Raw genomic sequence first — 19,172 nt, forward strand, 5'->3', positions numbered from 1 at the left:
AACACGAGCTGAGAGCGCAGCAGCATTTAACCCCGCTGCAAAGATCAGTGAAGATTCTTACCTGAGATGAGAACTAGACATCTGAATAATAAAGAAATGTTAGCTTGGGAAAGGAGGGGTGAGGAGAGGAACAAGTGCTTTTTCTAATTAGTAACATGCAAAGCATCTTCTGCCAGTTTAGTCTCATTGTTAGTTAAATTGCCTCTAAGGCAAAAGTATTTTGTTCTGTGTTTGCGAGGTGATGGGTGGCTTTGGAGACACAGAAAGCAGCTCTTCCGTTGATCAATTCTTTTGCGTGCTGCCCAGTTAATAATTTGTGTTCATTCTCAAAGCAGCTCATAAATATATTACCACTTCAGGCACACTGTTCCTAAATGCATAAATGAAAAATGATCTGCGCTTCCTTCCGTCCTGTGAATATTTTAAGTCACAACATTAATATACTCATTTCTCTTTCACAAGCTCCAAAATGAGCATTGAAAATAATAGGTTTTGCCTTATTGATTTCAGAGAGACTACAGAAATGTAGAAAGATCGAGATTTTGAAACACACACACACACACACACAACCAAATAAAAGACATTTTTGCCTCTTGTGAAGTGCTGTATTTTAATCTGAAATTTCATATGTAATGACAACGTTGTGTTTGCTTATATTAAAAAGAGAAATGCATACGTCTGCCCAACTGTAGTCAGGTTGAAACTGGGTCTCAAAGTGTGCTTAGTAAGTGTCACTGAAGAAAAAAGCAGCACAAAGAAGCTACAACCATTTTAGAAAGAGTATTGGAATTGGAGACAAAGCTACTAAGGCTTCCAAGGTTTTGAAAATAAAAGAGAAAGGGAGAGAATGGAAGTGAATATTTATTGAGCACTTACTATGTACCTGAAGCTTCATGGGAGGTGCTGTTATTGACATTTTACAGATGAGCGAGGCAGGGCTCAAAAATGAGAAAGAACTTGCCCTGGGTCACAGATTTTATAATTGCCAGGGCTGGAATCGAGTCTAGAGTGTGGCAGACTCTAGAGCTTAGGCAGTTTTTGTCATCCCATTTCATTGTGTTAAAAAGAAGACGGAGTCGGGTAGAAACATATTTTGAAGAGGAGGGGAGAACAGGCATTTATACGAAAGAGCCACAATCCTTTCTGCTAAATAGGAGGCAAGTGCTGTTGAGAGTGAGAGGAGAGAGAGTGGGGACGCAGAAATCTCTGTTCTTCTGGACATCGGGTGAGAGAAATGATGAGCCTCTGATGTTATTAGCGTATTCATTTTGCTAAAGAAAAAAGGAAAAAGCCATTTCTTTTAGAACATGAGTGTTGATTTTGGTTTGACAAATGTGGTCACCATAGGACAACTTTCTCTGTTGGAAAGTCATCGACAGATGGGTTAGTCATCCAGTACCCTCCTACCAGCAGTGCTTTATGTGTGCATGCATGTAGGTGAGCGGGAACGTGCGTGTATATATGTGTGTGTCCATATGAGACAGCGTATCTTCAAATAGCACCACCTCAACAGTGCTTGAAAACGTAACTGATAACCCCTTTCTTTGCATAAGTTCTTGCCCCTTTGTCACCTATAAAGCCTGTGGGTCAGTTCAGTGTTCTATTTCCTTTTAACCAACTGTCTCCTTACAAAGCAGTTAAATCATCACTCTTTTATAATAGTGGATAATGACCTCATGAATGTGTCTCTCAAGGAGAATTATATTTTACTTGCAAACCTCTAGAGGCCCTGATACAAAGATATGAATCTCTAAGCTAGGGGAAGGAAGAACTGTGCTAATGAAAATAAAGGGGCCTGTCCTGGAAGCCCTCAAATTACATCATAGAGGTGGAAATGAATACGAACCAGAAAGAGAGTGCATGACCAGGCTCCCCAGCATGGCTAAAAATCTACTCCAGAATTTCCAATATGAAGATAAATTCTCTGGGACCAGAGTATTCAAGCATTCTTCATGACAGTACACCTTAGAGTGAAATTACATTTTAAGCCACTAACCCTGAAAATGTTATCATTTGGACAGGAAGTGAGAAGGCCAAACTGCTCACTTTTTCTGATTTTGCCATGAGCCAGCCTGGCTCAGAAGACTGTTGAGACTGGGCCTCGTCAATGTCATGCTGCCTTACTACTGTATAAATAAATATTTCGAGAGATAGTAGAGTGTGTGGATAAATATGCCTCTGTACATTAATGTATATATAAGTGTGTAACTCTGCTTTATTACTATACATAGGTGTGTATATATAAGCGTATATATCTTATTGTGTGTACATATGTATATATGTGTGTGTATATTAATGTATATATACATATTACTGTGTAACTCAGCCCGATTACTATATACTTTATATATATTACTATATATAGTGTGTGTGCATATTAGTGTGTGTATATATTATTGTATGTACATGTATGTGTATGTATGTGTATATGTGTACATGTATATATGTATGTATATACACATATAGTAAGCAATACATTCAACTTCCATATCCAAGGGAGAGGGGTTCATCATTCTTGGGTGCTATCTTCTTGGTTTCTTTGTGCTTACAGAGATAGTTTCTAAAGTCTGTCTTTAAGGAGGGTGTGGTACGGTTTGCAGAGCATGGTATTTGGTTCAGTCAAGCTTTCTGCCACTTCCTGCAGCCTGATTTTCATCCCCACTGCTACTACCCCATGGCCAAGGTCAAGCCTTTGTCACTGCTTTCCTGAACTTCTACCTGGTCCTCTTGCCTCTGCGTGCCTACTCTCTGATTTAGTCATTCCTTGTTGCTGAACAATTTATCTGGCCCAGGTGTCTTGTCACTTTAGTGCCCTACTTAAACTTTTTTTGGCAATGCTTATTCACCTGAAAAATAAAATGTGAATCCAGCAGATAGCCCTCTATGGTCTGGTCCAGCCTCCTCCTCCAAGCAGGCCTCCCACCTCACTGCTGCAGCACAGCAGGCCCTGAGTAGGTCATGATGCTCTACACCCCTGCGCTGTATTTGCTAGTTGTGCTTAGTGTTCAGCTTCTCTATTTTCCTTTGGGAGAATGAGAACTTTCCTGACTTTCTAGTACCTGCCTTCTGGCTTCCTGTTCCCATTTTGATGAGCTCATTTTGGTTTTAGGCTGTGCCTTGCACATGCCTCCACTGTGGTCACTTTTGTCCCTTGCTATACTGCAATGATCTACTTACTCGAGTGCCTGTCTGCACTGGCAGTGAACTCCTAGGTGGCAAGGACTGTAACATGTGCCCTCCAGATGCAAGCATGGCACAGGGTCTGGAGCAGGACAGTTATTCAGACTGTGTTTATTAAATGAATGGTATTACCTAGGCTTTCTTACTCTAAAAATGCAAATTTGTAAAGTAGAAACGTAATAATACCCAGCTCATGGAGTTGCTATGAGGATAGAATAGAAACATGAGGAAAAGAACTTTTCCAACTATGATGATCATTACACATCCTAGTTATTATGATGATGTTAACCTAAGTCATGGGAATCAAACTTTTTCCTCTATCTAATGGGATTAAAGACTCCATAGATTCTACTCAAAGCCAGAAAAATTGGACTTGTTCTAAGGATTCCGGTAATATGCAATGCTCAGTGTAATTACTGAATCTCTACCTGCTGATTAGGCCCACACTGCTTTTTAATTATCTTAGCTTCTGGGGGAAAGAAAAGGTACGTTAAGAAATAAAAGCCTCCTAACAGCTTGTTATAGCATTATTTGTTCACAACTACTAGCAAATGTATTTTGCCCAATGCTTCAAATCCAGTTTTTACAGAGTAAGCCGAAGCTAGTAATCATTTCATAAATATTAATGGAGAATATGCAAGTGGAAAGTTAAATTAAAATGCTACCAAATGGCTAGCAGGCAGCAGAAAATGAGCAGGAATCTCTAATCAGTGGAATTCATGGTTGTATAACTTTTATCCTCCCATTAGAGTGCAAAACAGAAGTTGATTTTTCTCCCACTTAAAATCAGTTCATGTTGAAGGGAAAATGCAAATAAGCTCAATAGCTGAAGGATTCCAGAAACAGCAATTCTATATGGCAAGTCAGCTTTCCTTGGTCTCAGTTACTGCGAATGGCTGGACATGGGAAGACACTTCATGACCTCGGTCTTCTCTTTGGGTTGGTCGGCAAGGACTTCACAAGGGTTTGGGGAAACGAGAGAACAAGCGCGTGAATGTATCTCACGTTCACTCACTGTCAGTTTATCATTTTTCTCTTCTGGAGTATGTATGTGCCTGCAACCAGCATGTTGAAAATATGATGGATTTTAGAGATTTTAAACTGGGAGAGAAGAAGAGTATGGAGTTCTTACTAGTTGGGCCCAGTGTTGCTGGAACAGCTAATTTTAGATTATTTTTTATTATTAGCAGTAGATGCCTTTATCCCACATTGCATCCATTCATCCATCCCTCCATCCCCCATCCATCCAACAAATGGTTCACTGAGCATATAGCTACAGTGATCCAGGCTCTAGACTGTGCATTGGGAATAAATAGTTCTTTAATATGTGGTCACATTGGCTCTTCTCTCACAGATTTCACATCTAGTATGATAGCTTCATCATGGCTGTGTTACGAGATTGAAGGACTTAATGGATGTAAGGCAGTTAGATTTTTTTTTTTCATAGACAGTTCTCACACTGTCACCCAGGCTGGCACGCAGTGGGATGATCATAGCACATTGCTGCCTCAAACTCTGGGGCCCAAGCGATCCTCCCATCTCAGCCTCCCAAGTAACTGGGACTCCCGGTTTGTGCCACCACGCTGGGCTAACTTTTTATTATTAGTTTTTTGTAGACATAGGGCCTTGCTGTGAGGCCCAGGCTGGTCTTGAACTACTAGCTTCAAATGACCCTCCTACCTCAGCCTTTCAAAGTGCTGGGTTTAAGGTGTGAGCACTTTGAAAGCACTGTGTGATGGTGGGGGCAGAGCAATTGTTGGAGATGAAGATGGGATGAAGATGGATGAACTGCAAAGACTCAGACACTGATTGGTTTCGTATGCCAGGCATGTTTTTCTCATGAGAAAAGAGGAGTGGTTGAAGAGTGGAAAGCAGGAGGGTGAGGTGTCCTCCACGTGTTCTCTAATGACTCTTGTGCCTCATGCGTGTTTATGAGGACGGGTTTGAGATGACAGAGGCTGGAGGGCTCTACCTCATGGAAGGCTGCTGAGTTAGATGAGGACATAGAAGCCAGTGGGCTGCACCAGGGGACTAATATGACAGACTGAGGATGAATCTATGAGATTTTTGGGAAGGGGAACTGGGCATCTTGGTAACTTATTGGGAATACAGGCAGTGGAGGAAAACATGGAGCCTCAGTTGGTGCTGAGGTTTCTAGAAAGGGTGATTGGTAGACAGTTGAGCTTTAAGTGAGAAAACCGAAAGTAAAAGAGAGGCACGTTTTGGTGGAAAGACTATGTTCACAGCCCTCATAAGAGCTGGATCATTGAATAAGGAATACGATCAGTGGATTCTAACTCTGCAAAACCAGCGGGATAATTCTTAGATGAGACATGATCCTTCCTGGACTTCCATTTCCAGACTCATCAAGTGAACACAACACCATCCTAATCCAAAGGGTTTTTGAGAAAGTAACAAGAAGAAAGCACATGGGAGCCCAGGGCTTGGCATGACGGGACTTCATATGTGCTGGTGAATCTAAATCTGAAGAATCATAAAGATTTCCTATTGCCTGATTTGTTCATTTTGGGAAACTCATGAAAAAGGAAAAGAGTTATTCACATCCTTCTTCATGTGTGCACTCACTTGTTCATTTATTCATTCACTCATCCATTTAGCAAGAATGTATTGAAGGCTTTCGGTGTCAGGTGCCGTGCCGGCGAAGCTTGACTCTGATCAGACAAGGATTCCTTTGGGTGCTCTTGGATGCTGTGCCCAACCCCTTGTCAAAGTTACTTGGATCATATCTGTAATCTTGCTCCAGAGAAAGGGCGAAACCGAGATGCCCCTCGGGATCGCACAGACTCTGCACGACCCTTCCCTTCATGTGGCCGTGATGACACAGCACACTGTGCGGTGACTGGTGAGCTAGCATTTCTTCTCATGTTGAGTAAAGTTCATGGGTAGACAAATTATAATTAATGGTAATAAAAGTTATGCTAAAATTGACTGAGCATTTTCTAATGCATTATACTTCACATCGACCATCTCAATTAATTCCATATGGTAAGTTTATTTTTTCCCCAGCTTTATTAAGGTATAATTGACCAATCAGAATGGTATATATTGTTCAGTGTGATGTTTTAATACATGGATACCCTGTGGACTGATTAAACCAAGCTGATGAACGTATCCATCACCTCACATACTTATCACTTGTGTGTGTTTGTGTGAGAAACATTTAAGATCTACTCTCTTAGGAGGTAGGTCTAGTTTTTCTTAGTTTATAGATGAGGAAACTGAGGCTAAAAGAGGTTAACTATTTTGGTTAAAACCTTATAGGAGCTGTGATGGGAACCCAGGTTTGTGTGAGTGCAACTACTATTACATTATCTGACAGCATCTTATAATTCAGTAAAATACTAAGTAAGCAGATTGTCTGTCCATGTTTCCGTGTGTTTAGAGGGAAATGGTGTCTTGACCTCCTCCCTGGTCAGGGTCCGTGTCCTTCTCTGCACCTGCATTCTCTCCATGCTTCTATTTCAGGGAATATCACTCTGTTCTGTCATTCAATTGACTCACTTCCCTGTATCCCTCTTTAGACTATGAGCTGATGGAAGGCAGGGGCCCCATTGTATGGTCTCATATGTCTCAGTGACACTGCTAATTATATGCCAAATGTATGTATGTACATATGAACTACAGACGATAAACTTTTCTTGCACACAGCAAAATCTTTCTGCTTTTGGGACAATTAAGAACTTTTATAGATGACTATATTTTAATTGATGTAAAGTTACCTATTCAGGTTTCAAAAATCTCAAAGACCATCTGGTCTGAAAAGGTTTCCGATACATAATTATGAATTCCTTTATGCTTCCACATCAGTGCCTATACTGCTCCATTATTTATTTTAAAGAATTATAATTCTCTATCCATCTCATTCTGTATGTCTTGGGTCCAGAGCCCTTTAAATTTTATTCATGTCATTTTATTTTCTTGCTTAGCACTCTTGGCTAAGTATATTGGATTCTGTTACAGCTTCTCCATCACTTTCTAAAAATGGAATGAAAAGAACTCTATCGGGTCATGGTGTCCAGTGGCCAAAACTTGATTCTCAGGCACCTGATAAATTTAAGCCTGTGAAGTAGAGGGAAAAATCATCCAGAGTGTTGTCTGGAAAGTTAGACAAGGTCAGTAAACACAGAAACAAGACATTTCTAGCCAGCCTGCCAAGGCCAGGAGTTTGAAGCATAGTCCTTTTGTCCTGAACAAGAAATCAGGAGGGGATAGAGAATCCAGGGCTTTGAACAGAGAAGGCTCATGTTGACACCCCAGCTCCCGACCCTGCCAACGGTAATTTTAGGCACACCACTTAACCTCTCTGCACTGCGCATTTGTTTCAATTTGCTTGCCATTCCTTTTTTTCTTAATGCCTTAATTTTTTTTCTTAAAAGTTTTTTGAAACAATTTCAATGTTACAGAAAAGTTTCAGATACAATACAAAACGATTTTTCTCTAAAACATTGGAAAGGAATTTGCCAATATTAGAAAGAGCCAAATAATGGTGCTCAATGATCTTGGAATATTTTATTGTGTTTTCTATAAACCAAGGCATTCTTTATAGAAATACGGTCTAGCCATCAAAAGAATTAGTATTGATGTATTGCTACTGGCTAATTTTGAGATACCATTCAAGTTTTACCAGTTTTTCCCAAGGTATCATTTAATGCAAACGGATTTAGTTCGGAAGAACCTGTTGTGTTGAGCTCTGTCTTCTACAATCGGGAACAGCTCTTAAGTCTTTCCTCCACCTCCCCACACTTTGATACTTTGAAGTTCGCAGGAGAGAGATTTGATTGAAGGTCCATCAATTTGGGTTTGTCTGATCTTTTCTCATGACTGGATTCATGTTATGCAGTCTTCAGCAGGCACAAATGACTGCCTAGTTTGCAGGGCCTGTTGTAAAGTGAAAATGTGGGGATCCTTCCTTGTTCAAAAATGAGGGAAAAAAGTGCTAGTAAAGGGACTAGAATATAAAGCTTTTGCTTTTCTTCCATGGTCTCTCTTGGTCTGTCATAGTGTTTATTATTATTATTTTTGAGACGGAGTCTTACTTTGTCGCCCATGCTGGAGTGCAGTGGTGCGATCTCGGATCACTGCAACCTCCGCCTCCTGGGTTCCTGTGATTCTCCTGCCTCAGCCTCCCAAGTAGCTGGGATTACGTGGGCCACCATGCCCAGCTAATTTTTGTGTTTTTAGTAGAGACGGGGTTTCACCATGTTGGCCTGGCTGGTCTCAAACTCCTGACCTAGTGATCTGCCTGACTCAGCCTCCCAAAGTGCTGGGATTACAGGTGTGAGCCACTGCACCTTGGGGTTTATTATTTGCTATTTAACATCACACTCCCTCTGACTCCTGGATACTTGTGGGGTGAGAGAAGATACTACAGGCTCCTGGAGGCACCACCCTGTAACTTAGGGCACTGACATGCATATCTCCAGCCACCAGCCACACCTCTTGTCTTCCCACTAACCCAACAACCCATTCCACAGTGTACAAGTGAGCCCTCAAGGGTGACATCTGCATAGGGCACTTGAATGAGGGATGGTGAGAGGCTTCATGTCCACTGAATTGTCACCAGATGCACCATAGCACTGCCCAGTTTTGGGTGCATAGCAGGCATTCAATAAATATTGGCTTTCTTCCTTAGAGTGAGTAGATCTGGAAGGTATCTTCACAAGCCCAAACATTCCCCTGTAAAAAGCAGGAGTTGAGACCTAAGGAGGTGAAATGACTTCCAGGTCTGGAGCTCCTGACTCCAAGTCGGCAACGTTGAGTTCTGTTCTCTGCCTTTCTCAGGTGTTGTTCCTCTGAAATATTTTAGAAAGTGAATTCCATGGTGCTTGGAGTAAAAATAAAAATGATATACCAGAGGCCATTGATGAGACACTTGAGCCTCCTACATAGGTATTCCTGCAATGCAACTATTCATTACTCACTCACCTAATGCCCCTGCTGTGTTAGAATGCGGAGCATCCAAAAATCTGAGCATGTGTCCTGCTCACTATCTATCAGCGAGAGAGCAAAGAACTCATAGTGACTTAGGCTAGGCATTTATGATTTTACTTTTAGTTTTTCTGGCGGTCAGGGAAATGTTTCTATATTTATTATCATTACAACTCCATAGGGTGGGTTTTGGTAACATTTTACAGCGGGAAACCTATGACTTTAGAAACTTTAGGCAAGGTACACATAGAAAATGTCAGAACTGGTGGGGTGGAGGGTGGAAGTCTGTTTAGTTCTGCCTCCTGGCTTGTATCGGCTACATCCCAGCTTCCTTCCTGGAAGAGCCAGCAGGACTGGGATAGAAAAATGTCTCCAGCCTGGTGCGGTGGCTCATGCCTGTAGTTTCAGCACTTTGGGAGGCCAAGGCAGGTGGATCACCTGAGGTCAGGAATTCGAGACTAGCCTGACCAACATGGCGAAACCCCATCTCTACTAAAAATACAAAAATCAGTCAGGCATGTTGGTGCATGTCATTGCACCAACATGCCTGGCTGATTTTTGTATTTTTAGTAGAGATGGGGCTCCAGCTATTCAGGAGGTGAGGCAGGGAATGACTTGAGCCCAGGAGGCAAAGGTTGCAGTGAGCCAAGACTGTTCCATTGCACTCCAGCCTGGGTGACAAGAGCAAAACTCTGTCTCAGAAAAAGAAAAAAAAGGAAAGAAAAATGTTATCTTCAGTGACTTGTTCCCATGGAGGCAGCCCAGGAGGCCTGACTAAACTTACTTCTCTCAGGCTTCCCCAGCACCCCAAGGGGCCGTCCTTCCTACCTCCAGCCCTGTGAATCATATTCATTGAGTTCTAAGAATCCCTGCACAACTGTGCTGCTGTGCGTTGCAAGCTGACACTGAATGAGCAGTGACTGGATGCTGCCTTCCATGTGGAAAATGAGCCCTTGATGCCTGATAAAGCCTGAAAGCCACAGTCTGTGCTAGAAACCCAGCTCCAGCCCACTTCCGCCACATCAGGAGGTAGTAGGTTCAAAACTCCTTCAGGGCTGATGAATGAAATGCGTTATTAAAGATAATTCTTCCGAAAGCCGTGGTAATTATCCCAGCATTAACACTTCTAATTTAATCCAACCCTGATTAAACTTTTTCTTTCAGAGGGAGGAAATTGAATGTGTGAAACACCAGTGGGAGGAAAAGGTTCCTCTAACAAATGTGGTTATCAACGGGAAAGAAGCTTCCTAGAGCTTCTCTATGGGGCCGAGTCATGCACACTTCATCATACTCATCAGGTGGGACTTGGAGAACAGCCTCCATCTTAGATAGTCAGCTGCACTCCAACGTTCTTTCCAGAGAGGAATTTAAAGAGGTTAATATTGATTGTGGCTATCGTGTGACGTTTCCTTTGACCCTCTATGCTGCTGTTGTCTTTGGTGGACACTGTGCTCTTTCTTCTGTCCTTTGAAATCATAATTGTTTACTTACCTCCTCCTCTTCCTCACTAGTCAGAGCCCCGCAAAGGCAGTGATCATGATGTAAGTACCTCAACTTTTATATCCTCTGAGAATAGTGCCTGGCATGGAGAAAAAACCCAATACATGGTTTGGCCAACCAATGATCAACGGGGCTAATCAACTTAAAAAGCTTTTGTGTTTTCATCATTTACCAATATCCCTATATGCTCCAAAACAACTTATTCATTTGTTGGTGTTTGAGCAAAATGCTTTAGCGAAGCACTTTGAGGGGAGGTGGAAATGGAGGTTAAGGAAAAAGAAAAGACTAATCAACTGGGAATAATAAAATGCAAACTTACGGCTCCTGGATTTCAGAATGAAAGGTGGAGTTTCAGAACCCATTTCCCATATGAAATTCTTGGCTTGCTTTTTCCAAAAGTCAGGCTGAAAGGAACTTTTCACGAAAGAGGTATTTTTCTTCTTGGCCTGGAAAATCGATTCTAATGTTAATCTTGCTCCTTGGAATGTCCTCCCCCACCCTTTTCCTCCTAGCAAAACGCTCGTCTTTCACAGCCCAGCTCGGATGTCACTCTTCAAATAATAATCATCGTTGCTGGTATCTGTCGTGCATTAACTCTAGGACGGGGCTGTGCTAAGTGTTTCACTGAAATTATTTTATTTGCGGTTCACAAATCCCCATCAAATCAAGACTGTGATTGATCATAAACTTACAGAGGAGGAAGCTGAAGCCTGTAAGGTGGTGTCATTGCCCGAGCTCAAGCATGGATTTGAACGTAGGAGCCTTGACTTCAGTTGTGCTTTCTCTGTGAGGACACTGCTCCCTCTGAAGCCTTCGGCAACTGTCTCCAGACCTGCCCTTTGTGGAGATCCAGCACTGGCTCTGGCTGACACGTAATCCACACACGCTTAGGGGACCACCATGGCCTCTGTTCCCTCTGGCTCCAAGCTCAGCACTGGTGACAGTACCTCGGGCACCGATGCCAGGTCCATCTTCTCTGCACGCTGAACTCCCTAGGCTTGAGGATGCTGCCCTTGCAGTTTCCTTTGTTTAATTCTCTGCTGCGTCTCTGCCCATCTGACGTCGTACACATTCTGGTATTTACTTTTTTCAGTGTGGCTCTGCATCAAGAAAGCAGCCTTCTGTTTTGTGTTCTCCTCCTAGCATAGCATCAAGCGTGGAACACACACAGACTCAGCACTGTGTTAAAAACAGAGATGGGGCCAGTAGTTCACGCCTGTAATCCCAGCACTTTGGGAGACCAAGGTGGGTGGATCACAAGGTCAGGAGATAATCCTGGCCAGCATGGTGAAACCCAGTCTCTACTAAAATAAAAAATAAAAAATTAGCTGGGTGTGGTGGCATGCACCTGTACTCTCAGCTACTCAGGAGGCTGAGGCAGGGGAATCACTTGAACTTGGGAGGCGGAGGTTGCAGTGAGCAGAGTTTGTGCCACAATACTCCAGCCTGGTGACAGAGCCAGACTCCAACTCAAAAAAAAAAAAAATCCCAACCCCCCAACCCAGAAAAAAACAGAGATGAGTGAGCTTTAATTTTCCTTAATTCTTTGGAAGTCATTATTCCAACATAGTATTTTCATGCATTCTATCAAAACACTGATGTAGAGCTGCAGGGGTTGGCGCTCATGGTAGCATTCAGGGGTAATTCTCCCACCCAACCCTAGCTTTTCTGACAAATAATGCTTATTAGTCCAGATAAGGGTTGAGGGCTCATTTTCCTTTTCTTAAATCACATTTTTCTCATAAGAGATTCTTCTTCTATGTGGTCTCAATAGATCCATTTGAGATTATCAAGGATAAATGCATCAGTGCGTTAATTGTGTCTGACCAAAATGCTCCTCAGGACACCACAGTGAGATAAGGACAGGCGAAGCAAGAGCAAAGTTACTCTGGGTTCTGTTTTGCTGTTTTCATTGAAGACCAGTATTAAACATCCCTGAAATTCATCTCAAATTTTACCATCGTGAGAAATAAATGGATAAAATGGTGCTCTTTTCAATAAATATAACCTTATAACTTGCACAATCATAAGTACTTGAATTTTCACATCTCAAATGCATTATATAAGCCGATCTTTTTTCCTGTACATGCTCATGACACAGAAGCTAACACAGAGGAACCATAAGACCGTGACGATGGTTGAGAAAATGGATACTCGGCTGGGCGCGGTGGCTCATGCCTATAATCCCAGCACTTTGGGAGGCCGAGGTTGGCAGATCACCTGAGGTCAGGAGTTCAAGACCAGCCTGACCAATATGGTGAAACTTCATCTCTACTAATAGTACAATAAAGTTAGCTGGGCGTGGGGAGACACTCCTGTAGTCCCAGCTACTTAGGACCCTGAGGCAGGAGAATCGCTTGAACCTGGGAGACAGACAGAGGTTGCAGTAAGAGTGACCAAGATCACATCATTGCACTCCAGCCTGGAGACAGAGCGAGACTCCATCTCAAAAAAAAAAAAAAAGAAAAAAGAAAAAAAGAAAACTGATATTCACTTACCAGCTGTGTCTTTGAGCAATACTTAAACTTCCCATTTAAGTCTCAGCATTTTTATTGGAAAAGTGGAATTAGTAATAATAATATCTATTTTATTGGGTGCTTGTAAAGATTGATTTAATGTGCTCAGTGTCTTATTATAACTACTAATGCATGTTAGCCATTATTATGACTTAGTAGAGTTAGACCTGAAATGGGAGAAAGAAGACCTAAGTCTTATCTCTGCTACTCACTAGACAGGTGGTCTCAAATAAATCACGTGATCAAGCTGGACCTAAAAGCTCTCCACAATCTTGGGCCTTCTGGCAAGTCCGGTTTCATGCTGAGCTCTTATGTACATCACACTTGGTTTTCCAGCAACTCAAGCTGTTTCTAGTTTATCACTCTTGCCCCTGGTCCATGTCTACCCTCCCCCGGGGCCCCAGCCACGTTCACACCAGTGTGGGCTTCCGCGTCTGCATTGACTTCACGCTTTGCATGTCTGAGTCCAAATTTCACCTTTATATAAGGACACCAGTCCCATAGATGGGCTGAGGACCCACGATGATGGCCCTGCTTTTATCTGATTACCTCTGGAAAGATACTATTTCCAAATATGGTCACATTCTGACCTGCTGAGCTTCAGGACCTCAACATATGGATTTTGCTAGGGGTTAGGGTGGGTAGGGATGAACACAATTCAACCCATGACATTTGGGGCCTACACAGACTTGGGGTTTGTACCTTTCTCTGGCATAGTGTTGGTGTTTTTTATTTACAGTTTCCCATCCCACCAGTGAGATTTCATTCCTCATGAATTTACAGAGAGGCACATGGCTTACATTTCCTGAATTCTAACTCTCCTTTTTGTTGCTGCAAAGCTGTTATTCTCTTTGGTTTCTCCTTTCATCAACCTGGCTGCCAACCAACATCTAAAAAAAACGTCCCCACACTGCAAGCTGAGTTCCTGCCTCGGGTCGATGTGGGTTTATTGACATTCCAACGTGGTTTGCTTCACGATTTATGCTCTGCAGTTTGTGAGCCACAGACCCAAGAGGAAAAGAGATAGTGAAAGAGGGGATTTTTCTATCACTTTATATGCAGTAAGTGAATCTCAATTTCCTGCCATGTTATTTCAGAGTCCTTAAATATCCTTTTCTCTGCCTAGACATTAGAAACTACAAAAGCTCTAAATTCTTTAGGATGAAATGTGAGTTCTGTAAGATCTATAATCAGAGCGGCTTCTTCACAGTGCCATGGTACCTGGGAGCATATACATCCCTGTTACGTGGAGTGAAGGGAGGATGCCTGTTCTGGGATCTGAAAGCGTATAAACATCTGCAGGTCTATGAGAGATCTCATTATTCCTGTATCTCAAAAGCAGGACCCATGCTATAACCTGCCTCCTCGCTTCGTTTAGCGTGTGTACAAACTGAAAAACAGTGGAAGAATTGAACACGATCATTGAGAATGCTGCTCTCTGCTCGGAGCAGGACCGTTAAAACAGTGCGAACCATGACGGGGTGATGAACTCCACGGGCGTGTTTAGAATAGGAAAAAGCGCAGTGTCAGAGCCAGAGGAAACCTTAGGACTTATTTCATATGAGAGAAAATGAAGGCCCACAGCACTGTTTTTGAAGGCACGTTAGTTTCTTAGTAAGACAGAAAAAAACAGGCTATTATTGGTAACGAATAAAATAATGTTTAACATTCTATTTCTGGTAAAGCATGGAAATCATTATAGGTGGTTTGCATAAACAGGGAGAGCAACAGAGAGGAAAAGGGACAGGAGGGTGGAGGATGACATAGAATCCCTGGGCACACTAAATACAGGCCATTTGCTACAGGAGCCTCTCAAGGGGTTGATTTAAATAATGAGAACACACGAGATGGAAACTGCGAAGCTGCCAAAGGGTTCTGCTCCGAGAGCTGCAGGTAGTGCATTTCTAAGCCTCGAGGTTTGCACAGAAATACTTATTAACCATGATAACTACTTCAGATTCGTAACTCTTTAGAGATTTTTCTGGCTCTCACACAGTCCTGTGAGGTGGGTAATGGGGGAGACTCAGGGAGGCTGATTTGTCCCTATCATAAAAATCACAGGTTTGGAGACTGAGGTTCAGGTTCAGCTGGCTTTGTGGCTTTCCACTGACAGACCCCAGGCAGGTTATGAAGGAGTACCAGGCATGACTGGAACTCAGGGCTCTTGGGCACCAGAGTAGGGCTGTGCTTCCCTTCCCTTCTTTTCCTCCTAACAGGGCTACGGGTTTCCTTAGGTCAGCTCTGTCCAGTGAATTCCTTCATGTTGGGAGCTCTGTCTTATTTCTCTCTGGTTTTGCCTGCTGACGTGCTGAGTAGATTACAGAGAAATTGTACAACCTGAAGAACATCCTCCAAATTATTAATTTTTAATCTGCCACCTTTAGGATGCTCTTATATTTGTAACCAAAAACCAAAGACCATGTTTTTTTAGCTAATTATTCATGATCACTCAGCTGGCTTCTTCCAAGGGCAACTCCTTCTCTGTTTTCTTCCTTTCACAGTGATTTAAGTGCTGTGCACCCCTCATGGTGGCCCGGGGTTTGAGTTCCAGTGTAGCTGCAGTGTCTCACCTAAAATCTCCTGATCTAATCATGCCACACCCCCAAATAAAACTCCTCAGTAGCTTCTCCACCTGAAAAGTTAAAGCCCAAGCTTCTTGACAGGACAAAATCTACAGGCTGTTGTCACCAGGGCTGCTAGGGGAGCTGAAGTGGGGAAAAAAGCTGGACATGGGGAAAGGGCAGGTCATGGAGGCCTGGGTGCACCAGGCTAAGCAAGCACATGGTTTTGGGAGCAAACCAGAGTCTCTAAAGAGAGGAGTTGGCCCAACGATCTCGAAATACTCCATATGCTGCACACTATGGGATTTGATCCATGTTAAAAGCTTAACATCATTAGACTCAAAACAACTGCCAGGGGTCGAATCGTTACTACAGTCCCACTTTCTGCAAATTTCAATTCGGTTATTCCATTGCAGCATTGTGATGGGTGTTGGAAAACACCAAAGGGATACCTGACATGATTCCAGTCTCCTAGTAACGTACAATTATGGAAATAACAAGGTCTGCCATTGTTGCTTTTAATATTGATTTATTTGAAACATATTTATTGAATGTTCTATGTCTTTGGGTGATAATCATATTATCACTGATGCTGAAGTCAATGCTGAAGTAGAGATTCAAATCCTGAGTATGACACTTACTGTGTGATTTTAGGCAAGTCACTGATGCCCTGTTTTCTCATCTGCAAAGTGGGGGTGGTAAATATCCCCTAGTGTCAGGATAAAAGAGGCAAGGCCTATAAAGTGCACAGGAGAGTGCCTGGCCCATGGCAAGCAAGCACTCAGAAATGGCTGTCTTGCATTATTCTGTTACGAGGTATGGTGTTGGAGGTGATAGAATGTCAGGAAGACATGGTTCACGCCATCAAAGGACAGCAAGCAATGAGCGACTGGCGATACAGAACGATTCCTACTGAAATTGTCACTGCAAAAGAATCAGCATGACACTCTAGAGAACAATGGGGCAGATTCTACTTTAGAAAGAATGGGGTGGCATGAGGGAAGCCCTTTCTGGAAAGGTGACATTTAATCTTTTATTTGACAGATGAGAAGAGTTGGCCACTGGAAATGCCAGGGAGAGAGATTCCCAGCTGAGGTACTGGTCCGCAACAAGCCTCTGAGGCAGGAGGAAGCTTGGCACATTCTAGGAAGCAGCAGAGGCTAAATGTGCCTGGGGCTTTGTGAGCAGAGGGCCGGGGTGGAAGGAGAGGAGGCTGGAAAGGACACAGGGACAGATCATGCTGGGTCTTGGGGGCTCCAGTCAGGAGTTTGGATGTTATTCCAAGTGGGAGGGTCGAAGAAGCAAAGTGACATGATGTGATTTGCATGGCTTTGCCCAATATGTGCAAATGGTGGAGCTGGTGTCTTCCAGGCCCTCTGAATGAAGTAGCGCATGTGCATTTCAAAAGGAGGGAACAAAACTGCAAGCCCTGGCAGTTAATGGGGCTGTACTTATTGGGAATGAAAATTTCTTCATTTATAGAAATATTACAAAGAGATAGGAACCTTCTCTTGGGAGCACCTGGCAAAGCATTCTCACTTCTGAAGGGCAGACACATAGCCGTGGTTGGCTGCTTTTGGCAGGGCATAAATTAATTCTAAGTGCATGCACAGGGAGAATCTAGTTTGCTATTTAGTATGCCAGGCCCTGAGCTGGGCTAAGGGCACAAAGATAAACCAGACACATGGAGTTCCCTGCGCTTAAGGAGCTCACTCCTCTGCTGTAGAAAACTGACTGATGGCAGATCGTTAGCGTGTGGCATGAAAGGTGGCCGCGTGGAATGAGTAGCTGAAAGATAATGTGTTGGCACAGTGAAGGGAGAAGCCTGTTCTCTGGGGAATACAGGAAAGACATGACAAAGAGGTAATGAAGGAAGGTCACCTCCTCTGGACATTTCTCACCTCCATGTATCTGGGCAAATGGCTTTGCCCTCTATTCCATTTCTTCAGTCTAGTTTGCTTCCCAGGTAAGAAAGTGCTAATTTGAGACACTGACCCATGTCGTGAAGGAAAATGGGCTCTGAGAATATCATGGCTTCTCTCTCTCAAATGGAATATTTCAGTCTGAATTGGGGCTACTTATAAGGGAAGGTCTTAGCTGAAAGGCGAAAACATTTTATTATTACATGAGAATTTTATTTATTACATGAGAATTTTTTATGTATAGCCAATAGTCATGAAAGGTGAGGATGGTAAGATGTTATCAGACATAAATTCTTCTTACAAATGTTGTTTTTACATTCACATAGCGTAATTTGTCAGGAATACATTTATTAACCTCATGTATCATTTGCATACCATTAATTAGCCAATATTTATTGAGTACTTGTTATAGACTAGGCATGGTGCTGATTATGGTGGTTACAAAATGAATCAGATATCATCTCCACCCTTGAGGAGCTCACAGTTCTAGGGATAATCAGATAAATAAACATGTCATGTTGAAGAGGCGGTCAACATGTTCTGCATGACCCTTAAAACTAACACCAACACATCCAGGTTGCCAGCAGATAGATTTCAGCTCTGTATTAAGAACAATTGTCCAACAGTCGAGCTGGTCAAGAGTCAAGAGAATGTTCCTACCCCCAAACAGTCTCCCGTCTCCTAAGATGGGAAGCACAAGGCAGATGTCAGCTCCCGGTAGAGCTGGACCTTGTGGAGGAGCCTCCAGGAGGAAACAATCAGCAGCCCCTGAAGGGAAGACCAGTGGCCACTGGCCTTGCAGTCCTGTGATTCTCAGATTTGATGACTTTTATTCTGACTGGCTGCTGTATTGGAGAAGTTTCACCTTCAAACCCAGCCAAGCCAAAACCAAGCCTTAGTATAGGCAAGAAGCAGACTCCTTGACGTTCAGAAGATGAGGTTGGGCGACCCTTAAATGAAAGACGGGGAGGAATTTGCAGCCCCAGGACACCTCGGGGCTTGCTGGATACCTTTGCCCCAGGAAGATCTTTATGCATGGGTCAGATACACCAATAAATATGGGGTATCCTTTAAGGATCTGATGAGACATGAACCCAGCTGGAAGCCACATGGCTCATACATATCATTCGTGTGTGTGAGACTACAATGAATGCTGAATAGAGATATGCCCAGTGAGGTCTTGGCAGAAAGCCCTAGCATAGCTTCTGAATATGCCTGGGGGACCAAGCCCGGGGCTTTGCTATCAACCAGAAGCTTTCTCATGGTTAGCTCATACTTCTCTACCCCTTTCTGCAGTTTCCCTTCTGCTCCCACCCACCCTTTATGCTCCGCCCATAAGGAAGTGCTGCCTTGTGCCCTACCTCCACCCAATCCACTAGGAAGAAGCTCCTTCAGGGCAGGGAGCAAGTTCATGCCTCTTTGCTGCTCTCACAGTGCCTGGAATAGCAACAGACAGAATAAGCATCAAAAATGTTTTCATGCTGAAGATTAGGAAGGTGCTAAGACAGTTCTCACCTTGTCTTTTAGCTATGCGTAGGGTTGTG

The 19,172-nt window shown here is 43.1% G+C and overlaps 2 long non-coding RNA genes across 3 annotated transcripts in view; one reads left to right on the forward strand and one right to left on the reverse strand.

Moving 5' to 3' along the window:
* Nucleotides 1-7,685: 7,685 nt before the first annotated feature.
* Nucleotides 7,686-11,554, reverse strand: LOC105707818 (uncharacterized). Of its 2 annotated transcripts, none has more exons than XR_001105186.3 (3): nt 11,322-11,554; nt 10,949-11,075; nt 7,686-8,079 (listed from the first exon to the last, which is right to left on the reverse strand). It is a non-coding gene; the product is annotated as an uncharacterized LOC105707818 (long non-coding RNA). The 2 variants fall into 2 exon arrangements; XR_010337981.1 differs by lacking the exon at nt 7,686-8,079 and adding an exon at nt 10,319-10,708.
* Nucleotides 11,555-14,101: 2,547 nt separating this feature from the next.
* The window catches only part of LOC105707817 (uncharacterized), a 38,030-nt gene continuing 32,959 nt past the window's right edge, over nt 14,102-19,172 (forward strand). The window contains exon 1 of the long non-coding RNA XR_001105185.2: nt 14,102-14,206. This is a non-coding gene — a long non-coding RNA (uncharacterized LOC105707817). The remainder of the gene's footprint in view (nt 14,207-19,172) is intronic.

This window comes from Aotus nancymaae, unplaced genomic scaffold (assembly GCF_030222135.1).
Source record: "Aotus nancymaae isolate 86718 unplaced genomic scaffold, 86718_ANA_hifiasm-v0.15.2.pri h1tg000057l, whole genome shotgun sequence".
In the NCBI taxonomy this organism is placed as follows: domain Eukaryota; kingdom Metazoa; phylum Chordata; class Mammalia; order Primates; family Aotidae; genus Aotus; species Aotus nancymaae.